Raw genomic sequence first — 25,801 nt, 5'->3', positions numbered from 1 at the left:
TATGTCAATAAAAATGAATAAATGATCATGGTATCAACGAAAAGCATCATGATATCACCGAGAATAATCATTGTATCAACGAAACAACATCATGGCATCACCGAGAATAACCATGGTATCAACGAAATATCATCATGGCATCACCGAGAATAACCATGGTATCAACGAAACAACATCATGGTATCACCGAGAATAACCATGGTATCAACAAAACATCATCATGGTATCAATAAAAATCACCATGGAATCAAAGAAATATCATCATGAATCACCGAGAATAACCATGGTATCAACGAAATATCATCATGGCACCACCGAGAATAACCATGGTATCAACGAAAATCACCATGACCAAAGTATTAACAAAACATCATCATGGTACCATCAAAATCACTATGGTATCAATGAGAAATTATCAATAAAACGCCGTAAACTATATCTCTAAAAGAATAATTATACGAGAATCAATGAACGAGTATATCATATAACAAAAGATCATGTACCAACGGTAGCTCGATAGAATTTGGACGGTCATCAACGGCTCGACTGAATCGGAACGATGTGTAACTGGCTTCTGCAGCAAAGTTACATCAGTAACAAATATATGATTGATGAAGAAAAATATAATTGAGAAGTTTTCAATTATGAGAAAAATCAAAAGAATTAAGTAAAATTTTGATTTTCAAACATATTCGCAGTCCGAGACGATAACCCAAAATTGGTGCAGAATTTAGAGAAACTTTCTTCTGCAAAGTTATAGACCACATCGATTCCAATCCCCATCGCGGGTAGTTTCTTCTGCAAAGTTGTAGAACACATCGATTCCGGTCTTTCACGCGGGTAGTTTCTGCAAAATCGTTTTCAATTAGCAGAAAAATCAAAAACAAAAAGCGAAAGTTGCTTTTCAGGTATGTACGCAGTCCGCGAACGATAACTCAAAATCAGTGCAAAATTTGAAAACACTTCCTTCTGCAAAGTTGTAGACCACATTGATTCCGGTATCTGTAGCCGGTAGTTTTTGCAAAATCGTTTCTAGTTAGTAGAAAAATCAAAAACAAAAAGCGGAAGTTGCTTTTCAGGTATGTATACAGTCCGCGAACGATAACTCAAAATCGGTGCCGAATTTGAAAAAACTTCCATCTGTAAAGTTGTAGACCACATCGATTCCGGTCTTCAAATCAGGTAGTTTTTGCAAAATCGTTTCCAATTAGCAGAAAAATCAAAAACAAAACGCGGAAGCTGTTTTTCAGGTATGTACGCAGTCCGTGAACAATAACTCAAAATCGGTGCAGAATTTGAAAAAACTTCCTTCTGCAAAGTTGTAGACCACATCGCTTTCGGTCTCTCTCGCGGGTAGTTTCTGCCAAATCGTTTCCAATTAGCAGAAAAATCAAAAACAAAACGCGGAAGCTGTTTTTCAGGTATGTACAGTCCGTGAACGATAACTCAAAATCGGTGCAGAATTTGAAGAAACTTCCTTCTGCAAAGTTGTAGACCACATCGATTCCGATCCCTTTGTGAGGTGGTTTCTGCAAAATCGATTTTGATCAGGAGAAAAATTGAAAACAAAAACGTACTGCTCTGATACCATGTTGAGAGAGAAGGAGAGAACACAGAAGTAGAACCCCAAAGTGTGTAGAATACACACATGAGATGATGTATATATAGAGGGGACTTGGGTGCCATATATAGAGAAGCCATATATTGAGTAGCCTCACATATAAGCTCAACATAAAATCATACCCGCGTTTTTGGTACCCTTGTGGTACCCATGAGCTTGACCACTTTGTCATTATCATCAAAAGATAAGGCCACACAGGCCCCCCCTCATTAAGATTAGTCAAGAGTAGCCTCTCCTTTTTCATGTGACAGTGTGTCCCACTTTGTCCCGTCTTATGTGAGTCCATGTGCCTTCATTTGTCATCCCTGTGTTACTTTACATTTTTAAGTTAAACTTTACAGTCTTATATTAACTTTACGGTAGTAAAAGAAAATTCTACAATCAGTAAATAAGTCTTGCAATAAGTTAGTTAGTGATTCATATAGCTAAACATGTCAGAATTTTGTAGCGTAAATTTTAATTTCTAGGTTTTCTCAACCTACGATTCATAATTTGAACTCGAATATATTAAATAAGGAGTGATGGTTAAAAAAAAAAACAAATGCGTAATAGAACTTGTGTGCAATTTGAAAGTAGAGACCTTACAGGTACACATCATTCTTATGAACACTATGTAGACCAAAAGGGAAAACTGTACAAAAAGGATCAACCAGTGCTTGAATGGCCCACATACCAGCTCATAGAAGTGCGTCTAGTGATAGATAAAAAAGGATGGTTCATTCTAGAGGAAAGAATCTATTATAGTCCATCCTCTCTAGAGTTGAAGGATATTACCCGAGTGAACTCAGAAATCTGTTCAGAGCCACACTCTCCTCCATCGAAAATCAAACTTCGATGTTGTGACCAAACAAACATATACTTTGATCAAAATAGCCGTAGGTACAGATGAGAGTCTAGCATCTATGATGCCTTGGGTCCTAAAACCATAGAAGCTCATATCATAGGAGACCCATGGGATAGACAGTATCAAGGCAAAGATGATGCTATCTACAGCTTGACTTGGGAAATAGTTTTTCATGTTTCACAAAGATACATAGGAATGTATGTAGAAGGTTTACAGCTACCAAATGCCAATAATGCTACCCAAAGTGTACCTTCACAGTGCCAGAAGGTGAGACTAAACCAGAGCCAAACAATTTTGAACACTTACAATGAAGCAGGCTATAATGATCACCCTAGGAAGGGGGGGAGCTGTAAATCCATCAAGCTCAGCTTATGTCCCAGAAAATGCCACACCACTTAGAAGCCCTAGAACTTCTAGCCAACAGAACTCTTCAAATCAGAAACCATTGAAAGATCATATGGTTGTTGGAAGTCTCCAATTAAACCGGATTTTATCACACTCTGTAGACAAATGCTTCTATGAAGATCATCAAGGACAGAAGTTTCAGCTGATCTCCACAAGTCAAAATAAAAAACCAACAAATCCAATAGTGTTCGAATAGTTACATGTGACAAGCTCACACATTCATATAAAGATGCACAGGATAACGAATATCAACAAGGTCATGATCTTGTACAAACCCCTACGAATGGCCCGACTGAAGTCAAAGACTATTTGAAGATGATGCAAGGCCTCAAGCTGCCAGAACATATGACAAAAAAGTCAAAGTTAATGGGAGCTAAAGTTCAGAAAGCTAGACAAAGGTCACCACCAAAATTTCCTCCGAAGAGAAAAATTCTTGAAGAAAGTACAATGGATCTTCTAAGATCAAGGGTTACTCAAATGCAGGTAGATAATGCTCATCCGTTTTTGCAAAAATGTGCAGTATCACAGCCAATGGAGCCAACACCGATTGAAGCAAGTGGTCGAAGCAAAGAAGTTGAAGAAAAAGCTCAATTCAAGGACACTACCACAGCAAAACCAGTCAATTTAGACACAAACCTCGAGAAGATCAAGTGCAACGAAGAAAAGTTGTCAATTGAAGTAAAGCTAGATTTTCAGTTAGACAAGAACCTCATGTCTTTTCGCACTTGGAAAAGATGTGGCCAACGACAACTGGAAGATGCTCTTGAATTTGTGGTCATATCAGGAAACAAAAGAGAAGAATGCTGGGGAATCATTTCCACCACCATTGAAGTAAGTTCACAGATCATCATAGCTCAATTTCAGGTGATCACAGCAAAGGATATGCCAGATAACATCATAATGGGAATGCCAATGGCCCATAAGATGTTAGAGATACAAAATGCAAACATGAAGAAGTCATCACAGACATCAAAGAACGAAGACCAACACTAGTCACCCGCGGACGACAACACAAAGTCCTCAAGCACGGATAAAATGGAGACCAATGCCAAAGAAAAGCTTATTGAAGATGATTCATCTCCATCAATCTGACCTTTAGAAGAGCTTAAAGCAAATCAGGCAATAGCAAGTGCAAATCAAAAAGAGCAAAGAGCAATCACGATAGATGCTAAGCAACCAATGTCACCAAAGCCGGAAGGAACGAAGATCAAAATTACAGACAAAGGTAAAGCTAAAGTGGAACTTCCACTGACTAGCAAATAAGATGTTACGGAGTATGTCTCTACATCAAAGAACCCTCATGGATCAACTTCTTCAAGCAAGTCAGGCTTTCAAAATTTAAAGTCAATTGCTGACCCAACCAAAACCTCTAAGGAGACACCCAGAAAAGCAAAGGTATATCAGCCCAAGTACTCAAGAAAGCAGAGGAAAGTCAAGCAAGTGTTTGTTCCAAGCAGTTTAGTCAAGGTCAATGATCTAGTTTGGATTATAAACAGGAGTTCAACACATGAAGACAAACACATGGGATGGATAGCATCACAATGGAGCTTAAAAGAACAAGAGTGCTATGGAGATAACAGACAAATACGGGTACCAAAACCTCAGGTAAGAGCACATGAAGTGAACTCAAGACCCTCAGAAGAAAGAAGGACCACAAGGTATCAACCTCGACAATATCCCAAGATACCTAAGAAGCAGATATGCAACAAAACAACATTGAAAGATGCTAAAGTCTACCATAACTCACAAGAGAATACAGAACAAAGACAGATCTCAAAGAATGTTTCTCTTTGACAAGGATTCAACACGGGTTATACAAAGATTTGGCTACCAGTCAACCACAAGCCAACTGCAACTACACCAGACTGCATGGATATCTCAAGAGCTCAACAAGACCTAGAGCTCAACAAAACCTAGAGCTCAGTAAAGTCAACAAAGGAGATACAAAGGTCATCAAGAGATTTGGATTCCTAAGTCTTCCAATGTTCCTAGTCAAAAGCCAAATGTCTATAGTGAACAGAAGCCTACACCAACATCAAAGACTCCTATCAACAGGCCTATTTGGAGAATCAAACAGATAATGGAGTCTTCACAGTCAAAGAAGGACAACCCAACCAACACAAATGCAAATTCAAAGATGATAAAACAGGTATGGCAAAAGAAACCTTCAATGCCAACTTGGTCCTTCAGTAATCCTCTTATTGAGGATTCAATCTTACTTTTACCTGAAGAAATGTTTGTAGTAAACACAAGAATGTGAAAAGTCAAGTCGCCAGGGTGCAAAATACACTCTTTGGCATAGTCTGAGTCAGGCTGCTGAGCCATAAAATGAGCAAATCATTAGACCCAAAGCTTCAAGTCATATTAAACGATGTGCTAAGGTTGTAGTTATTAGGCTTATGCTCAAGCTGAAAGAGTTGAGCATATCTAAGTCGTGTTGCTCATGCTGGATGAGATGAGCATAAGAGTCGAAGTCTATTAACTTACAATTGGTGGAGTGTCGTAGAGTCCAACACTCACGCATAGTGTACAGTGAGATGAGAGCACATATCCTCGTCAATGAAAACCATTGTTAAAGGGGTGCCAGCTTGCAAAGCCATGTCAAATGCTTTTATAGCTACACCATCTTTTTGAATAACCCCTCAAAATCATTCTTCCACAGCACATTGTTTCCCATGCATTTTTGTGTATGCATAAATAGAATGTCTCATCATCGGGCATATGAATTAGACAATCTTTTTTGCTTCCACCTATGCACCTTGAGTAGACTACAATAGGCAAACCAATGTTCCATCATGCTACCCTTTCATATTTGCTGTCTCTTTATTTTCATATCTAACAGTAAATAATCCTTTGAGTACTTTATTAATATTTCCAATGCTAATAAGTACCCTAATAATGCGCGTATCCGAAAGGCACTTTTTTCCCACTGGGTTTTTCCCGTTTGGTCATCCAGTTATTAGACCCTAATTTAGATCCTCATCATTCTACTTCCCTTGTACATACTTTTCATAAATAAACAAAAGCCTTATCCTTATGCTATTACAATAGACAAATGCAACATCATCTCTCACATCAAACATATTTAGACCAATGAAGATGCTGCAACAGATTCAACAACAAAATGAAGATGATCATCCCATCAACAACCAATCAAAACCTTTCACAGCCTCCACGGACACTTTTCAACAATGCCCGAGGTTGGGTACTCAAATAGGAAGGAGGGAATGTTAACTGAGTCAACGTCAGTTAACAAAAGCGGCTAAAGACCGAAGACATAAGAATGCACATCGAGGATGAATGCAAAGAAGCAGTAAAGATTGGAGTTACACATTTTTCACATTTTCTCAAAATGGTCACGTATTGTAAATTTCTGATTTATTTCAAGCCATTGTAATATTTCTAATGTGTTACGGGCTCAATGGGAGTTCCAAGTTGTAAAGAATAGGTCACTGACTATGCCTAGGTTGCAGCTTCAGTAAGTGGTGATCCCTAAAGGCCTTGGGCACCCGGACATTCCATATTTTTAACCTAGGTATAATAAGGCAGTGGGTAAAAGAAATTAGGATTCTCAAGCTCATTTGTTGAGAGCACTCTTTGGTGAGAGCTCTTGAGGTGTGTGGCTATGGAGTCCTTGAGCTTCTCCTTGCTCATGAGACTTGATTAACACTAATCAATGATTCATTCTCTCTCACTATGTCTCTCTCTTACTTATTATGATTGCCCATGATGCTTAAATTAACTAGATCTTAACTAATTAGTGGTTAATCCCTCTCTAATCTTCTGTGATTTCCCTATTTTGCTTGTGTGTATGTAGGTTGGATTGGAGTGTGGTGCTCGATAGATCTATGTGTGTGTGCTTGCGATTAGTGTGTTGCATGATAGGATTAGTGGTGTGTGTGTTTTGCTATCGTAGTGTGTGTGATTGGGTTGATTAGAGGTGAAGAGAAGTGGATATGGAGATTGCCCTTCATTGCGGCTTCGCTCCTCCATAGGCCGAGAAGCTCGCCTCATAGAGTTAAACTTTTGTGTTGCCATGATTAGCTCACTAATTGTGTGAGTGTTTCCATGCCCTAGCCGGGTAGCTCATCCCTCTGGATTGATAATTTTGTTGGTCATTGGAGCTATTGCAACGATGGGACCCCCAACGGACCATTTTGATGAATGCGCATGTGATTGTAACCAATGTTGGGAAACTCAGGAGATAGATTCCATGGATGTTACTAGGTCTAATGCTAAGGGACCTATTGATTGGAAGGATCAAAGAGGAATAAGAGACCATGTTGAGAAATAGAGTGAAAAGGAGTAGAGGAGTCAGAATGTGGATGACATTACTTCAGACTCAACAGGATCAATTGTAGCAACATTCTGGGATTAATCAACTCTCCATTGCAATTTTCCTTAGATCAATTATTACCTATAGCTATGCCTTCAAAGAAATATTGGTGAACAAATTGCTATCAAATGAGTATCCAATTTAGATAGATCACACAGTGGAACCAGTGGTGAGCAATGTTGATTCACCAAATGTGGACTTTGTAGTTCTAGCTATAAAGGTGGTGTTTCAAGATACTTTGTTTGAGGAAGTGTTTTTGGATGGACGATGTGGATTTAACATATTGGCTAAGTCTGTATATCATAAGATGAAGTTGGGAAAATTAAAGCCATCACCATTTTAGGTGAAGACGAAAGATTAGAGGAGAGTTTAGTCTTCAGGTATTTTGAAGCAGTAGTCTATTTAGATTGCAGGTATCAAATTCTGGGTGAGTTTTGTTGGTTTGAAGATGGAGAAGGGTAATTCCTCCTATGATAGGTTATTGGGAAGGCCGTGGTTCAGATTGTCTAAAGTCAAGTAGGATTGGGGTGAGAATGAAGTTGTTTTCAAGAAAGGGAAGCGGATAGTTGCATTTCCTATGATGGGATGAGAGAACATTCCTTGTAAGAAAAGGCCATTGTATGCTCAAATAATTAATTTGGTAGAAGAAGTGTAAGATAATGAGGAGGAATAATTTTTAAGAGCTAATTATTGGAGGAGCTATGGGGGATGCTAATAATGGGGTGCAAGACTCATGGCGAGCGAGAAGGGAGGTGTGCAGAACGAGAACGAGAGAGGAGAGAGAGATTTAATAGAGCAACAAAAAAATAACGCTATTTCTGATTGTATATTTCTCTATGTAAAAGCCTTACAATATAAAGGCGATTGGCAATGCAAGCTCCACATAGACTGAACTTTTATTTGCATGCCTTAGAGGCTTGTTCCCACGGGCTTGGAAACCTAACTAGAAACCTAACAATCCCCCCCTCAATCCCAAACTAGACAAGTCACTCTCATGATACCTCGCGTTTTTTGTGTACTCGTCAACGGTAAGTTTTAGGTTCTCTCACAACCAAGGATTTTTGGTGTATCCATAACCTGGTGGTATGATAGTAAAAATCCCCCCTCGAACAGATGAGTTTAGGTCACAAATTAGCTACCAATGAGTGGAGTTTTTGGTTCACTCTCAAACCTTGGGTTTACATTGTCAAGCATTTTTTGGATGAAGATAAAGTCACTATTCCATGCTAAAAAGCTTGCCCACTAGCCTCATGTATATATGTGTACATAGCCCTGCAAATTTTGAAAGTGACCTTGTAAAAATCCATGTACAAAGGTGTGATTTTTCCAAGCTTGAATGCTAATGTTTTGAGTTTTTTGAGACTCCAAAATATGGTTTTTAATAAGGGTTTTCAGCCGTGCTTAACAGCTTGTGAATCGAACTTGTACGTCATGAATTATGAGCATCTGAAGCGCGCGGTCTCAACTTAGAAGGTGATTGCGGGTGCATGCGAGAAGGACACCTAGGCCACCTTGGGGGTATAAGATTAGAAATGCTGAAGTTTATATTTTTGGAGATAGCTGAGGTGATGGGCTTCGAGCCGTATGTTACGGTGTGTCATTCGGTGACCGGAGCAGCAAGGTATGCCTCGGGGAAAATTGTCCGAGAAGTCCCCTTATGCTTTGGGAGAAGCTAGAAATTTTTGAGAAGTTGGGGAGGTGGGAGGATGGTGCCAAGTGGCAATGGAGTAATCCCACATGGGGGGGAGAAAGTGGAAATTGGAGGGTATAGAGGGGGAGTGGGTACCCCCTAAGGGTGTATCAAAGGAGCTAATGGAGCTTCTTGGCCTTGCTTGTGAGGGCTCGTGGAATTTGGGGTAGAGAGGGGGTGCCATTTTCAGTCCACACCAGCTGACCCAGCGCTTGGCCACCGTTTTGGTCCACCGGACATCCCCTTCCCCCACTTGCCTTGGTCAAAAAGTGGCCGATGACTCATTTTTGACCCAAAAAAGGCCAAAATTGAACCAATTGAAAGGTGCCCAAGGAGAGAACCATGTCGGCTAAGAAGAGAGAGAAAATACCTTGGGATAAGAACCAGAAAAATCCCCTTTTAATAGATGCATTTCTCTGCACACCTGCAGATACTTTTCAGAGACCTCCTTTTTGGAGCTTTTCCAAAACCCCCAAACTTCAAATGCTTGTAATATGCTCATTCCTTATCCGAATCAAGCATATGGATGCTCTATTGACATCTATGCAAGACAATATACACACCCATGTTCTCTAATTCTCCTAATTCCAAGTGTGGTTTATGATAGAGCAGTTCTTCTCCAAGATTTACAGGTGTTTAACACACGTTTGACTGTGCAGCTGTTGTTCTTTCCAACGGTGTGATCGGTGCAAGGCTATAAGGGCATTCATTTTCATTGTCGTTTGCACTCCACATTGTTTTGGTGCCACCGCCTATGTATGTGCAAATTGTGGACAACACTTAAGGCGGTCATATAATTGGATTGCAGACTTTGGAGGGTCGTGAGGTTTTGTGAAGTTGAGCACTGGGGTCTGGGTTACCGAGTGTGAGGTGGATTACGTACTAGAGCGATCCATCGATATCCCTTGAGTTCACATGTAAGTGTTTTTGTGGCAATCAAACATGGCAGACGAGTTCCCACAGTTTCATGGATAACCGAATGAAAATGCACAGATGTTTATTGAAAAGTTGGAAGTCAATTGCTGACTGCGCAATATACTAGACCAAGCTATATTGTTGCGGCTACTGCTGCAATATAGTTTACAGGATGAGGCAAAAGTTTGGTTACACAATTTTGAGGAGTTGATGCAGGCACAAAACCCAGGGGTGGTTTTGGACTACAATCGTGTGAAGCAAGCTTTCTTGGCATAATACCGATCCATCAAAGTACCAGATGAAGTTTGGCATGAAATTTTGGGATACGCTCAAAGGGCTAATCAAATTGTTGATGATTTTGTTATGCAGTTCATTCGTTTATGGGATAAATGGGCCTGGGCTTTGGAAAACGAGATCCCTCCATCCATGTTAAAGAAGGACCATTTTGTGGCAAACCTAAAAGAAAGCTTGAAGTTCAAATTTGAGCTAAAAAGGCCCGCCACCTTCATGGAGGCAGTCGCCATCGCCAGAGAGAAATAATGGAAAGCGGTCCTTGAGCAAAATAATGGTAGCCGAAAGGAGGAGAATCAGGTAGAAGCTTGAGGCCAACCTGTTCAAAGGGCTTCTAGTACTGAATAGTTACAACAAAATATGCAAGACATGATGACCATGATGTAGGAATTGCGACTCAGTGTTCTTGGTGGTGGAGGTGGTTGTGGTCGTAGGCATGGTAGAGGGATGGATCTGGCATGTGAAGCTCATCCTAATGCTAACCAGGGTCGTGGGCAAGGTGGGTTTGAGCCGCAGAGGAGGTTCATTCCTACTTGTTATAATTGTGGTGAGCTTGGTCACATCAGCACCTACTGTCCAAAGCCAACAAGGATGGGAGGGGATATGTTTCCACTTCCTCAGCAGATTCCTAACAGAGCTAATGATTATGCATTGGATATATGGGGAGATCAAGGTACTGGACAGGAAAATCAAGCCTCAATCTCTGGTGGTCATGTGGGTATTGTGCAGGTGGGAAATAAAGACGCAGATGTGTTTCCAGTAGGCAAAAGAGAGAGGGAAGGTTATGTAGCACCAGGGCCTAGTCGAAAGAAAGGGAAGGAGAAGGAGGGTGAAGATGCAAAAGTCAAGAGAAAGAGAAAGCCTCGTAGATGATTTGAAGTGGCAGATTTGCCTTTGGGAGAAGGCCAAATAGGTTACAGTTTAAAGGAAGACTTGATTGGGAGGAAAGTAGATTGTACTTTTGGACAGTTGATGAATATGGTGCCCAAACGCAAAAGGCAGTGGAAGTCATTAGTGAATCCAGAAAAAGAGCCGAAGCATGGAAAAGTTAGAGTGTTGTCCGTGGGAGAGCTACCCAACATCTGCCCTATGGTGAATGCTTGGCACAAAGGTATGGGCATGGGAGAAGCCTACATTGATGGAGGTGCTCAAGTTTGTGTGATCACACAGTCATGTGTCGAGAGACTGGGTCTCATTACATGCGGAAGCTCTGGGTTTCGGATTCGACTAGAAAACCATGCCAAAGTAGAATGTTTGGGAATGATCAAGAATTTGGAAGTTTAAGTCTTTAACGTGAAGGTTATGGTGAACTTTCATGTTATGCTAGCTGGTCTAGGATCCTTCCCACTCATTTTGGGACGACCTTGGTTGAGAGCTGTTGGTGCCGTTCAAGATTGGCGCAAGGGCACAATCGGTGTGCATGACAAGAAGGGTGAAAAGAGAGTATTTGATATGACTACCAAACAACCTATGGCACTTGAAGATGTGAGTGAGAATGATGAGTCTGAAACTACCAGTGATGATAGTTCTGAGGACTCAGAAAGTAGCACTGCTTCGAGTTCCAGTGAGGGTGAAGTGTCATTCTTGTTGTTAGATGAAGGACAGAAAGAAATTAGTGAAGTGTTGCAAATATCAGGGAACATAAATGCTTCAAGCCATTTAGAGCAACTTGAAGAGTTAATGCAACCTAAGTAGGAACTGCTAGAGAAGAAAGAGTTGATCGAAAAATATGTGAAGTACTAATCTAACACAAGGAGAAAGAAAGGAATACTTAGCAATGTTGGACAAGTTTCCAAATCTTTTTATTACCTCATATAAGGAAATAAGGGTCTTTGTTGGGGACCCTGTGAAGATCGAGCTAGTTAAAGGGGCAAAGACAATGCGGCAGAAACTAAGAAGGATGGGTAAGGAACATATGAATGCTTTAAAGGAAGAAGTGGATAAGCTTTTGGATGCAGGGTTCATTGTGCCAGTGGATAATGCTGAATGGGTAAGCCCTGTGGTAGTCACCCCAAAGAAAGATGGGTGTTGGAGAGTTTGTGTTGATTACAAGCCACTAAATGCAGTGACTAAGAAAGATCATTACCCTTTGCCTTTTAGTGATCAATTGCTAGATGCAGTGGCTGGTTTTGAAAGATACAATGTTTGTGATGGGTATTCAGGATACTTTCAGCTTATCCTTGCTCCTGAAGACCGGAAAAAGACTACTTTTATCACGCCATGGGGTTGTTTCTGCTTTTGCTACCTTCCTTTTGGGTTGACAAATGGGCCAAGAGCCTTTGAAAGGAAAGTAGACTGGGTCCTTGCTCCATTTCTTGGGAAGTTTGTCAAAGGGTTCATAGATGATTTTTTTGTATACAGTTCAAGGAAAGAGCATGTTCAAAAGCTTGAAATGACGTTTGCAAGGTATGATGAATGCGGGGGTCAGTTAAACCCCAAAAAATGTCATTTGGCGCAGCCAAGGGTGAAGCTTCTTGGACATGTGATTTAAGAAAATGGAATTGAGGCAAATCCAGAGAAAGTGGAAGCCTTATTATTGCTATCATCCCCAAAGGATACAAGACAATTGGCTACTTTCATTTAGAAGGTTAAATATCTATCTCGATTCATACCTTTGGCATCACAGTTACTGTACCCACTACAGCAAGTGGTTAAAAATGATCCATTGGAGTGGACACAAGACTGTGAAGAAGTTCTCGATAAGGTCAAAGAAGTTTTGAGCACACTACCTATTATGCAAGCTCCTAATTGGGAGAAAGAATTTTATGTTAATCCGTCAGTTGGAGTTGATGCCATTGGGGCTATGTTATTACAAAGAGGGAAGGAGTCCAAGTATATGAAGCCTGTTTATTATGCTAGCCGAGTTAAAACCCCTCATGAAAGAGAGTACTCAGAGATTGAGTTGGTGATGATCAGTATGGTCTATGCTTGCAGACGATTCAGGCATTACCTATTGCAAAAGTCGTTCACTTTTCTCACCAGCTATTCATTGATGCCTCAGTTGTTTAATAACTCAAATATATCAAAGACAGTGGTGAAATGGGTTATAGAACTGCATGAATTTCAGTTCACTTTTTTGGTGGAAGAGAGTACTCGGGCTACCCTGGCAGATTTACTCCCTTACAAAGAGACTCCTATTTTGGTTAAGGAAGAGGTGGTGCAAAGGAAGAAGGTCAAAATTCTTGCTATATCCAATGCTTTACTATTATATTTTGATGGCTCTTATCGAAGAATTCATGAAGCTGCTTCTGGAGGGATTGTTGTCTATGATGCGCAAGGAAATCTTGTGAGGAAACAAGGGTTAAAGCTTGATGCGAAAAGTAATAATGAAGCAGAGTACATGGCCCTTGAGAGCGGTCTGCACATTTGCTTACAGTTGGGAATTAAACGCTTGCAAGTCAAAGGAGATGCCTTGTTGGTTCTGAAGCAGGTATTGGGGGTGTCGAAGAATAAGAACTCTAAGTTGAAAAATTTGTGTTTCAAACTGAAATCTTTGCTTAAAAGTTTTGAGGCATGGAGTTTACAGCATGTTGAGAGGTCTCAGAATAAAGAAGCTCATGATGCTGCCCAAGAAATGATCACTTGTGGGTTTCTGTTGAAGGCTAATGTCCCTCTATATCATGGAAGAGAAGTGCTATCAAAGGAAGCATATTTTCTACATACAGGTCTTTTACCTGAAGATTTGCCATCATCCAAAAAGTATGCTTTTAAGAGAAGAGCCAAAAAGTACAAAATGCTTGATGATGTGCTTTATATGAAAGGAAGTGATTTGATATTGCGATGTGTGCCTTGGAAAGAAGAAATCTACAAGATTTTGGAAGAGAACCATGAAGGATCCCGTGGAGGGCATTTTGCCATGAAAATTATGCTACATAATATTTTACAAGAAGGCTATGTGTGGCCGAGTGTCCAGCTGGATGTGAACCATTGGTGCAAGTATTGTTTGTCTTGCCAGAAGATGGGGAAGAGAATTTTGAAGCCTGAATTGCGAAAGACGATTTTAGCTTTTGATGTATTTGAAAAACGGGGTCTTGATGCCATTGGACCCTTAACCATGACTGGTAAAAGCAATGTTTACATTCTGATAGCACAGGATTATTTGTCACGTTGGGCAGAAGCTAAGGCTGTCAAAACAGATTACTAGTAAAGAAATGGGGAAGTTTGTGTACGAAGATATATGCTGCAAGTTTGGTGTGCCTTTGGAACTACTTTTTGATCGGGGACCAGGATTTAGAGGAGAGTTGTTTGATTTCCTTTGTGGAAAGATTAATATACAACATAGGTATAGTTCTCCTTATTATCCACAATGCAATGGTCTTAATGAGAGATTCAATGGAGAGTTAGTGAATATCTTGACAAAAATGACTCAGACACATGGGAAGACTTGGGATACAGAATTGCCTTGTGCACTATGGGCTTATAGAACCACTATCAAAACAAGCACAGGGTTTTCTCCTTATCACTTGATCTATGGCAAGGAAGCTTTATTGCCCATTGAAGTGGAAATCCCCACACTTAAGTGGTTCTCATTGGAAGGTGAAAAGCAGCAAGGATGCTTGGCAGAAAAGGTTGTTGGATTTACAATGCTTGCAGTTAGATAGAATTTTGGCCTTGAGTCATTATGAAGAAGTGTCAAAGAAGGCTTAAATGAAGGCCAATGAATGCGTCAAGGATAAAGGAATTGAAAAGGGTGATATTGTGTTGTGATACACTAGTAAATTGGACAATACTTTCCAGAAAAAGTTTCAGATTAAGTGGGAAGGTCCTTTTACTGTTGTAAATAACTTTGAAAATGGCACATATCAATCGGCAAACTTAAATGGTGCAGAGCATAAATAACGTGTTAATGGTTACAGGTTGAAGAAGTATCTGGCATGTTTGATGACAATTGTGACTGATGAAATGCTATCAATAGAAAAAGACAATGCGAAAACATCTGAAAATGTGGACGAGGTTTCTAGGGATGAATGAACAAATGTTCACCCTAGACACCTCTGCTTGTCATGAATAACTAAGCAGGCTAGGGGGGGTTTTCAAGCTATGTCACGCATTTTTTGGATGAAGATAAAGTCACTAATCCATGCTAAAAAGCTTGCCCACTAGCCTCATGTATATATGTGTACATAGCCCTGCAAGTTTTGAAACTGACCTTGTAAAAATCCATGTACAAAGGTGTGATTTTTCCAAGCTTGAATGCTGATGTTTTGGGTTGTTCAAGACTCCAAAATATGTTTTTTAATAAGGGTTTTCAGCCGTGCTTAACAGCTTGTGAATCGAACTTGTACGTCATGAATTATGAGCATCCGAAGCGAGCGGTCTCAACTTAGAAGGTGATTGCGGGTGCATACGAGAAGGACACCTAGGCCAACTTGGGGGTCTAAGATTAGAAATGTTGAAGTTTTATATTTTTGGAGATAGCCGAGGTGATGGGCTTCGAGCCGTGTGCTACGGTGTGTCATTCGGTGACCGGAGCAGCAAGGTATGCCTCGGGGAAAATTGTCCGAGAAGTCCCCTTATGCTTTGGGAGAAGCTGGAAATTTTTGAGAAGTTGGGGAGGTGGGAGGATGGTGCCAAGTGGCAATGGATTAATCCCACATGGGGGGGAGAAAATGGAAATTGGAGGGTATAGAGGGGGGAGTGGGTACCCCCTAAGGGTGTATCAAAGGAGCTAATGGAGCTTCTTGGCCTTGCTTGTGAGGGATCGTGGAATTTGGGGAAGAGAGGGGGTGCCATTTTCAGTCCACACCAGCTTCCCAGGCGCTTGGCCACCTTTTTGGTCCACCGGACATCCCCTTCCCCCACTTGCCTTGGTCAAAAAGTGGTCGAGATCTCATTTTTGACCCAAAAAAGGCCAAAATTGAACCAATTAAAAGGTGCCCAAGGAAAGAACCATGTTGGATAAGAAGAGAGAGAAAAATCCCTTGGGATAAGAGCCAAATAAATACCCTTTTAATAGCTACATTTCTATGCACACCTGCAGATACTTTCCAGAGACCTCCTTTTTGGAGCTTTTCCAAAACCCCCAAACTTTGAATGCTTGTAATTGGCTCATTCCTTATCGAAAGCAAGAATATGGATGCTCTACGGAAATCTATTCAAGCCAATATACACACACATTTTATCTAATTCTCCTAATTCCAAATATGGTTTATGCTAGAGCCGTTCTTCCAAGATTTACAGGTGTTTAACACGTGAATTTGACGATGCAGCTGTTGTTCTTTCCAACGGTGTGATCGGTGCAAGGCTATAGGGACATTCATTTTCATTGTCATTTGCACTCCACAACGTGTACCCAGTAACCTCATGAGAAGTGGTAACAACAGGCTGAGAACAAACAAAAATTGGGAGGTCTTACCATTTATGGATGGCAGTGTCTATATCCGGTTTGAATTTTGACATGGCTGTGCTTGATGATTTGATAGTCTAAAAAAAACGTTTTTAACAAAATATAACTGATAGTTAATAAAATTGACTATCAACTGAGAAAATATGGCCTCCAATAGGGTAACAAACTTTTGAAAAAATGTTTTGATGTATTGAGTACTCCAATCAAACCGTTACATGAGTCTTCACTTACTTTATGTATGCATGAGCTTTGAAGCGAATATTCATGCATGACAGCTGATGCTTCATATAAAACAACATAGCTCCAAAATCTTTGCTTCTTCATGTGCCTCAAGCACAACTCATATGTAAACCAAGAAATGTTTGAAAGAACCTTCAACACATACAAGGCATGTTGTTTTTGCCAATCTGTGAAGTCTTTTCGGATATTTTCCAAATCCTCCTTTGCATCCAAGTTGATGGCGCACCACAAAAGAGAATATCTCTAACATGGGGTGGTGATACTTAGACATGGGATGGGTGTGTAATGTTAAGTTGATAAGGGCTAATAGCTCTTGCACTTTCACAACAAATAGCTCTTCAAACATCTTGATGAAAGAGAGTTTTCATGTAAGGGCAACTTGAGTTGCTTGGCCAAGAACTCTTCAAATAAGCAGTCAAACTTGAAGGCTGTAAGATGAACATTAGTATATAGTCCTAGGAGGGCAAAAGATTGCGCATCTAGTAGTCCCATAAGTGTATGTATAAGATCGTATTCATGAAGGATAAACATTTTCTTGCTTTGGAGCCAACAATGTAGCTTTTTGATACAATGACATCAAAGAGCATCCGCCTCTATACTACTGCAGTATTTCAAAAGATAGCAGTGTTGGGAACGCGCTCACAGGCCCACATGCAGGCAACATTTCAAGATGTAGCCACCGCACACTTGCAGTAACTATTCCCTCTATGCCACCTTGGCAGCGTCTCAGACCGGAGCGTCTGGAGAAGCACGGCTTGCGGCTCGCCTTTCCTTGCCAACACCAAGATCACCAAGCTCTCATGCCAAATGTTGGAGGAGCTATGGGGGATGCCAGTGATGGGGTGAAGGACTAATGGCGAGCGAGAAGGGAAGTGTGCAGAATGATAACGAGAGAGGAGAGAGAGATTTGACAGAGCAATGAAAAAATAACGCTATTGCTGATTGTATATTTTTCTATGTAAAACCTTATAATATAAAAGAGATTGGCCATGCAAACTCCACATAGACTGAACTTTGATCTACATGCCTTATGAGGCTTGTTCCTACGGGCTTGGAAACCTAACTAGAAACCTAACACTAATCCAACCATTATACCAATATTTGAAGATGATATTTAAGGCATCTTGTAGAAGGGAGAAGAAGTAAGATGTCACGACAAGGGTCCTATGGGGCAAGGCCCAATCTAGGGGGTCAGGGACCTAGGCCAAGGTCCGTAGGCCAAGGTCCGGCTGGACCAGTGAAGACTGGGGATCCGCTTCGGGCATGTGCTAGGAGCTAGCCTATACAAGGGGCGGTAGGGAGGAGGATCCCAGGTTCAGTTACCCTAGGTCTTACATTGGTATTAGAGCAAGGTGGAGAGGAAGGGGGAAGGTGGAGCCATGGCGGAGGAGAAGGCATGGATCTCATTCTCTCAAGCGTGGATCTCTCTCTTTCTCCCTCTTTTTCCAAAACTCTCTCTCTCGGGTCATGGGCAAGCCCTCTTGCCAGGTGGGGAGGAAGCCAAAGAGGAAGGACCCATGGGAAAAGCCTCTTGAGGCGGAGGTCAATAGCCATTGTGGGCAAGCCCTCTTGCTGGGCGGGGAGGAAGTCGAAGAGGAAGGACCCGTGGGAAAAGCCTCTTGAGGTGGAGGTCGATGGACTATCGACCTCCGCCTCAAGAGGCTCTGCCCACAGGTCCTTCCTCTTCGGCTCCTCCCCGCCTGGCAAGAGGGCTTGCCCACGACCCGAGAGAGAGATTTTTGGAAAAAGAGGAAGAAAGAGAGAGATCCACGCTATGATACCAATGTAAGAACTAGGAACTAGACTCTAGGATCCTCCTCCCAACCTCCCTTTATATAGGCGGGCTCCTAGCCCCTTGCCCTAGACAGATCCCTTGTCCACACTGCCTAGCCCGACCCTTGGCCGTAGTCCATGACTAACCTAGTTCTTAGGGTACAGGACCCTTGTCCTGCCAGGTGGGGAGGAAGCCAAAGAGGAAGGACCCGTGGGCAGAGCCTCTTGAGGCGAAGGGAGCCGGGCTATTGACCTCCACCATAGAATGTGTGGGAGGGCTTGAAGGCTTCGCGCTGAGCCAATGGGAAATTCACGTCACTGCAAGGTAGCACGGATCGCATCACAAGGGCCGCCATCTCCTCCCAAGCCTGTCACGACGCTGTTGACTGCCATAGCCGATAGTAAATGTTTTATTTCCCACCTGTAAATGCCCTAAGGCTTTGGGCCTTGGACAATAATTTGGACAAGGGTGAATGCCCACCCCGGCACACACCCCGTGCACAGAGTACGTAGTTTTTCACCCGGTTGTCAGCCAAGGTGCGATGTACCCTCGTCAACAAGGAGCCAGGAAATTCTTTGACAGGCCGTCAATTTTCTGCAGATTCTCCAAAATTGTAGAAATTGTAGAAGCGGTCAAGGTTAACTTACGATGGCTAAGTATCTATTAGTATTGTAGAAGCGGGTCAAGGTTAACTTACAACGGCTAAGTATCTATTAGTATTGTAGAAGCGGGTCAAGGTTAACTTACAACGGCTAAGTATCTATTATTACTTGTTTCTTCGAGAAGATAAATTCATACGACGTTTTCAAGGAGACAATTACATACTATGGCTACAAGATTGTGTTTAGAATCAAGGGGTGTTGGCGAGCTATGTTGCAGTTTTCCAAGGAAGTGGATAGCACGGAGGGAGAATCTACAACATTTCAAAGACGGAGGGCAAGCAAATACATCATTGAATGTAACTGCGTATAGCCTATAGTAAATACATCATGAAGTTGACGGCTAATGCCACTTTACGAATCCATCGGCATGATGTCAGGACATCATGACCATGGAATCAACCTCGTGTTCCGAAGCTGTCAATCACATGCAAGGGAGGTACGTATCTCAATAAGGTTTCCAATTTCTGAATTTGACTAAAGTTTTCAGGACAAACATGCACGAATGGTTAATGAATGGTTAACGGTTTTGAGGTTTCTGCCAATTGGTATTGTTATCCAATTGCATTCAGGAAAGTACATGCAATGCCTGCAATGGGTATGGTACAGATGTTGGAATGGCCGATTAATTATTTTTATTTTTATTTTCTTTGTTTACACTTTCTTTGTGCCCTTACGGTAAATATTTATACGCCCTGGGTATGGCATTTTGCTCGACAAAGCCACAAAGTGGTGAGAATCACTTTCGATATACCACCAACAAGGCTCCACCAAGGCAAAGTTACCTAGCGAGTAAGGGCAAGGCTGGGCATGACCACTGACTTGGGGGAAGGAAGGATTCTGGCAGGAGGGCTCCATATCTATGAGCTTGTCACGGACAATATTTACGTATATCCCAAAGGCAACGTAATCAAGCCAGAGTTTGTGGATTTTTCCAAGTTAACCACGATGGTTATTTTGGACATTGTTGATTCCTCACCAATGTTATAAACTACCGTGATTCCCTGTTTACCAGTCATCTGGGACGACTGTTTGTAAACCATGAGGAAAAAACACCTCAGTACTGTCAGTCATCCAAGGGGATAGGTAGATTACAAAGAGTAATCTTGTGCTAAAGGATCTGCTAAGAGCATACATTAGCACAACGCATTTTTGAATAGATGATTTTCTCCCTATTCTAGAATTTGCTTAAGTACGGTTTTCGACTTTGAACACCTGTTGAGGTGGGGTTGGAGATTGTGTCAATACTTTCATACGTCAAGGACTTACCAGGTGTGCTAACAAAGTATGTTGGCAAGTAACCTTCATTAGGGATGAACATGTAGTTCTTTGTGTTTCAAAATATTCATAATTCTAACACGAGGACATTCCCTATCTACGGACTTTTCAAGATACTCATGCGAGTAGAAAATCTGGCTCACAACTGCATGGAAAGTTACGCCAAGATTTTCTTGCATTATTCAAGTACCTTCAGAAGATTTGAAAACTGGTTATGCTTTTGGAAAACTCTTAGTTGTGGTTACTCCTTTACAGTACTCAAGTGAGTTATAAATGGAGTTACCATTTAAACCCAAGTGACTCTTAGTTGTGGTTACTCATTTACAACACTCAAGTGAGTTATAAATGGAGTTACCATTTAGACCCATGTAGTTTCAAACGGAAAACAATGTTGAAAATAAAGATATTACTCTTGGTTTCATTGAACCTCCTCACTCCACCAATTATCAATCATACAGACAACTTCTTACTTGTGGGACGTCAATAAAGAGAACATCAGTACTCTTAAGAAGATATTACTACTTGTGTTTTCGAGGAAAGAAAATCTTCCTTAAGGGGGGAGTAATGTCAGGACAAGGGTCTTACGGGGCAAGGCCCAACGTAGGGGGTCAGGGACCTAGGCCAAGGGCCGGCTGGACCAGTGCGGATTGGGGATCCGGTTAGGAGCATGTGCTAGGAGCTAGCCTATATAAGAGGCGATAGGGAGGAGGATCCCAGGTTCAGTTACCCTAGGTCTTACAGAAGAGGAAAATTTAGACTTGCTACCTGGACAGGAAATTCAGGGAAAAAAGTAGGTACAGATGGTGGATTGAACCTTGCTTTCTAATCCAAAGGAAGCTTTACAACATGAGGAGAAGGAAGCAAGGAGATCGACTGTGAAGATCTATAATAAAAGGTTTTGGAGGATCAAGCAAGGTCAAGCAAGATGGACTCAAGGACCTCAATTTAGGTATTGAAGAGGAGCCCAAGATAGTCAAGGTCATCATTCATGTGTTTGGACAAAATTTTCATGATCTATTTCAATTTTTGAAGGAGTGTAAAGATGTGTTTTCATAAGACTACTCTGAGCTTAAGGATACAGATCCTAATTTTCATCAACATCATATTAATTTGAAAGAGGATGCAGCTCCAATTGTGCAGCAAAGGTATAGAATGAATCCAAACTTTGCAGCATAGGTTAAGCAGGAGATTTGATAAGTTGTTAGTTGTTGGGTTCATTAAACCAATTCATGAAGTTACATGTCATTAATCATTGTGGTACCCAAGAAAAATGGAAAGATTAGAGTATGTGTTGACTATAGAAAATTTAATCCAGCCATTGTCATTGATCCATTTCCAATGCCATTTTGTAATGCAATATTAGATGCAGTAGGGAAGAAATGTATATCTTTCTAGATGGTTTTTCAGGCTATAATGAGATTATGGTTGGCTGAGGAGGATCGGCATAAAAGAGCTTTTTATTACAAAATGCGGAGCTTATATATCTACAATGATGAACACATAAAACATTTGAACCATACCTGCAAGATTTCATGAGGGTTTTTGTGGATGATTTTTCAATATTTGGAAAGAAGGACTCGGATATGGTGACGCCAAACAAATTGGCATCTATCTTGATCATGTCATCCTTGCTTTCCTCCTCCTTGGCATCTATATAACCTTCATCTTAGGCTGTCTCAGTCTCATACTCATAACTTGTCCTATCATCTTCATCTTTTGCCACCATAGAGTGAAAACGGATCTCCTTGGTCTTCAAATCAAGTACCACATGTCTTACTCTCTCTTTGTTAGACAAAGTGAACACCATGATCTCCCAATTGTGGTTGGCATTGATAACCACTTTTTGGCTCTCCAAAATTTCCATAGTGAGCTACCTCACTTTATCAAAATCACTCAAACACTATGGATGTCCTCACCCTTTCACCATACATAGGTGTGTGTGAGTTAGGGGACTTTCCCCATATCTTCTTAACAACCCTCAATTAGCTAATCTCTATGCTAGTTGAGTAAATAAAAAAATAAAATAAAAAAGTAAAGTATAGTATGGGTTTTTTGTGTGTAAATATTTCATTGTATATAGGGCCTAAATATAGAGACTTTTTATTATAATTATTTTGGTATTTATATATAAGTGTGTGTTTTATTAAACCTATGTATGTCTTCTTTTATCATCTTGCACCATAAGTATATTTTTGTTTACAATGTGTACATTCTCCACTCCCATATTTTATCCTCACCCTTTTGAAAACAAACAATCAGTTTGTAGTCCCTTAGTCCCTTTTATTATATAATTTTTATTTACTTGCATGCTTTTTCCTCTTTCACCCAAAATTATACAAAAGAGAGACCATATCATATGATTTCAATATACTTTTCATATCCATAATTCTTCCATATTTCTTTTGTACTCATAATTCAAACACTATGTGCTCATTATGCTAGAGTCCATGAGTAAGTCCATGCACTAGTCTCACCATATATATATTTTTAATCACCAATGATCCTCCTCCATGCATGTGTAAAGACAACTTGGATGCCTTATGTCATGGTATAATCCATAGAGGGCTCACTCTTGGAGGATTATTCAAATTTAAGCAAGGAGGGGTTCACCAAAGACTTTGTCAATGAGGAAAACATGCGTTTTGGTGGAATGTTTTGGGTCAACCTCCACTCCTAATTTGAAATTGTCAGTAAAAAAAATGTTACCCACAAGCTGAATATTTTCCTCAAATATTTTCAGAATTATTGGAGCTACCATCAGAGAGATATGAGTTTTATGGTGGACCCCAGTCTACCACTTTTGGTCATAAGTCAGTCCTAGTCTTCTCTCACCTATTTTCACACTTCTACACACACACACACACACACACACACTCAATCCTCTCGATCCCTCACTTAAACCTGCAACTTCCATGCTTTCTCTCACCCTCTTCACCATTACCCTCCCCTCTCACACAGATATCTCTTTCTTGAAGCTCTACATACATACATTATCTCCATATCCCTCTCTATTACTCCCATATTACAATTTTATTTCATCTTTTCAAAAGTGCATAAAACTTAGCAACCTAACCATGATTAGAAGTCTACAAAATGGGGGGGTATTATTAATAAAAAACCATCCTATTCTTGGAGGTTTTGAACTATGATGGTATCGTGAAGAAAAGAAGATGAAGAAGACCGGCGATCACTTCGACAATCTACGCACGAATGATTCCAAGATATCTCAACGGTCCATCCATCTCATTCACCCCTCTTTCCTTAGTCCTTCAAGTCATTCCACCCATTGTAAAATATACTACTAAATTTTTTAAGTAATTACTGACATTAATTGCTAACCATTTCTTGTAAATTAAGGTAGAGCCTTAGTGTACCTGTCTAATTTTCATGCAAAGAGAAGTTAAAGGGAATCATTACCTTGCATGCAAACCTCTCTATTTTTTCTACTTGTAGGTATTAGGCTTACATAAGAATGAGGATATGATAATACACCAACCCATAAGATGATGTGTCAAATATGTTGTCAGACCCTCAAAAGAAAGAAGATTGTGCCCATATTTAAGCTTTCTTGAGAGCTAGTGTCTTAGGAGCTCTATGAAAATAGCCTTTTTCTGTAAGGACATAAAACTTTTTGACTAGCTCATTATATAATCCTCCCACGTTTTTTGTTTTTCAATGGAAAAACTAAGCTTCGCATAAAGGATAAGATAATATAAAGGAAAAGGAAAATGAAAAAGATAAAGAAGGAAAAGAGAAGAGAAGGATAAGGATAAGGTGAGTAAGTAACTTGTTGAGAATTTTTTATAAGTAAAATAAGTTATCAAAAATTCAAGATAAGTTATCAAGATAAGGAAGATAATCTATCAAGATAAGTGAAAGCACCTATAAAGAAATGTGCATAAATAGAGGGCTTCTCTTCTTAGTTTTCACTTCTCTTATTCATTTTCCTCAGGGTGCAAACTTGAGAGTAAGCTTGAGAAATCCATAGCCAAACCTCTTTCACACTCACCCCTCCTAAACACATATACACACACACACACACATCTCCAAGAGAAGCCATGGCCAAAACCGTTATCAAGTTTGTCAAAACTTGAACTTCTTCTTCACACTACACTCTCCCTCTCCTCTCTCCTAATTCTCAAGATTTCCATAGCTTGAATTCCTTTTTCCTCTTACCATTCTTCATTCCAACTAGCTAAATTGGTGGTCTTCAAGCGAAGTGAATAGCCAACTACGTTCAAATGAAGGACAAGACTAGACCATACACACACTAAGCTAACGTTTTCTTGTTTTTTTAATGCTATTGAATTTCCTTAAAAGAGATCTACTTTCATGCTTACATAATTTTATGCTTAAGCTCTCATTTTTCCATAAGCAAGTCTTTTTCTTGGGAAGAAGAAATAACTACTTAATTTCGTTGTTTTGATTCATTACTAATCATAACTAGCCATGTTGCTAATAACTAACCCGATGTTATTTCAAGTTCTGTTGTTTCAAGTTATCTAGATTACTAAACTACTATGGCATAGAGAGAGAGAGTAGAAAGCACTCTCTTTAACCATAGGTGACTGGGGATCATACTTATATTTCAAGTTTTGTTTTCTAGATTACCAGACTAATATGGAAAAGATAAAGTAGAAAGCACTCTGTTTAACCCTAGGTGACTGGAGATCATACTTATATTTCAAGTTCTTTTCTCTAAATTACCAGACTAATATGGCATAGAGAGAGTAGAAAGCACTCTCTTTAACCATAGGTGATTGGGTCATACTTATATTTCAAGTTCCATTCTCTAGATTACTAGACTAACATAGAGAAAGTAGAAAGCACTCTCTTTACCCATAGGTGACTAGAGATCATACTTATATTTCAAGTTCCATTCTCTAGATTACCAAACTAATATGACATAGAGAGACTAGAAAGCACTCTCTTTAACCATAGGTGGCTGGAGATCATACTTATATTTCAAGTTCTTCTCTCTAGATTACCAGACTAATATGGAATAGAGAGAGTAGAAATCACTCTCTTTAACCATAGGTGACTAGAAATCATACTAAAATAGCATGCATGTTGGATGATTAATATCTATGCATACCATTAAACCCTGCGAGAAATATATTTTTCTACACAAGATAATTGCGACATAGTCATGAGCAATTAAGTATTGGAAATTTTGGAAATAACTATTCTATTCAAAGTGGCATTATAATTTACTCCAAAAAAAAGAATGCTCTTAGAAAGTTCACAAGTTTCTCTTTAAATTTAAGAAATAGGGATTTTCTTCTTTCTCCACATAATATATACAGCCTCAAATTTAGTTCTTAATGTATCTCTGTAAGTGTTATAGACTATGCTCCAACACAAAATATTCAAATCTAGAGTTTAAAAATACATTCATTTTA

Source organism: Adiantum capillus-veneris, chromosome 12, assembly GCF_014529385.1.
Source record: "Adiantum capillus-veneris isolate H3 chromosome 12, ASM1452938v2, whole genome shotgun sequence".
NCBI classification, from domain to species: Eukaryota; Viridiplantae; Streptophyta; class Polypodiopsida; order Polypodiales; family Pteridaceae; genus Adiantum; species Adiantum capillus-veneris.
Note: the sequence above shows the minus strand (reverse complement) of the source record.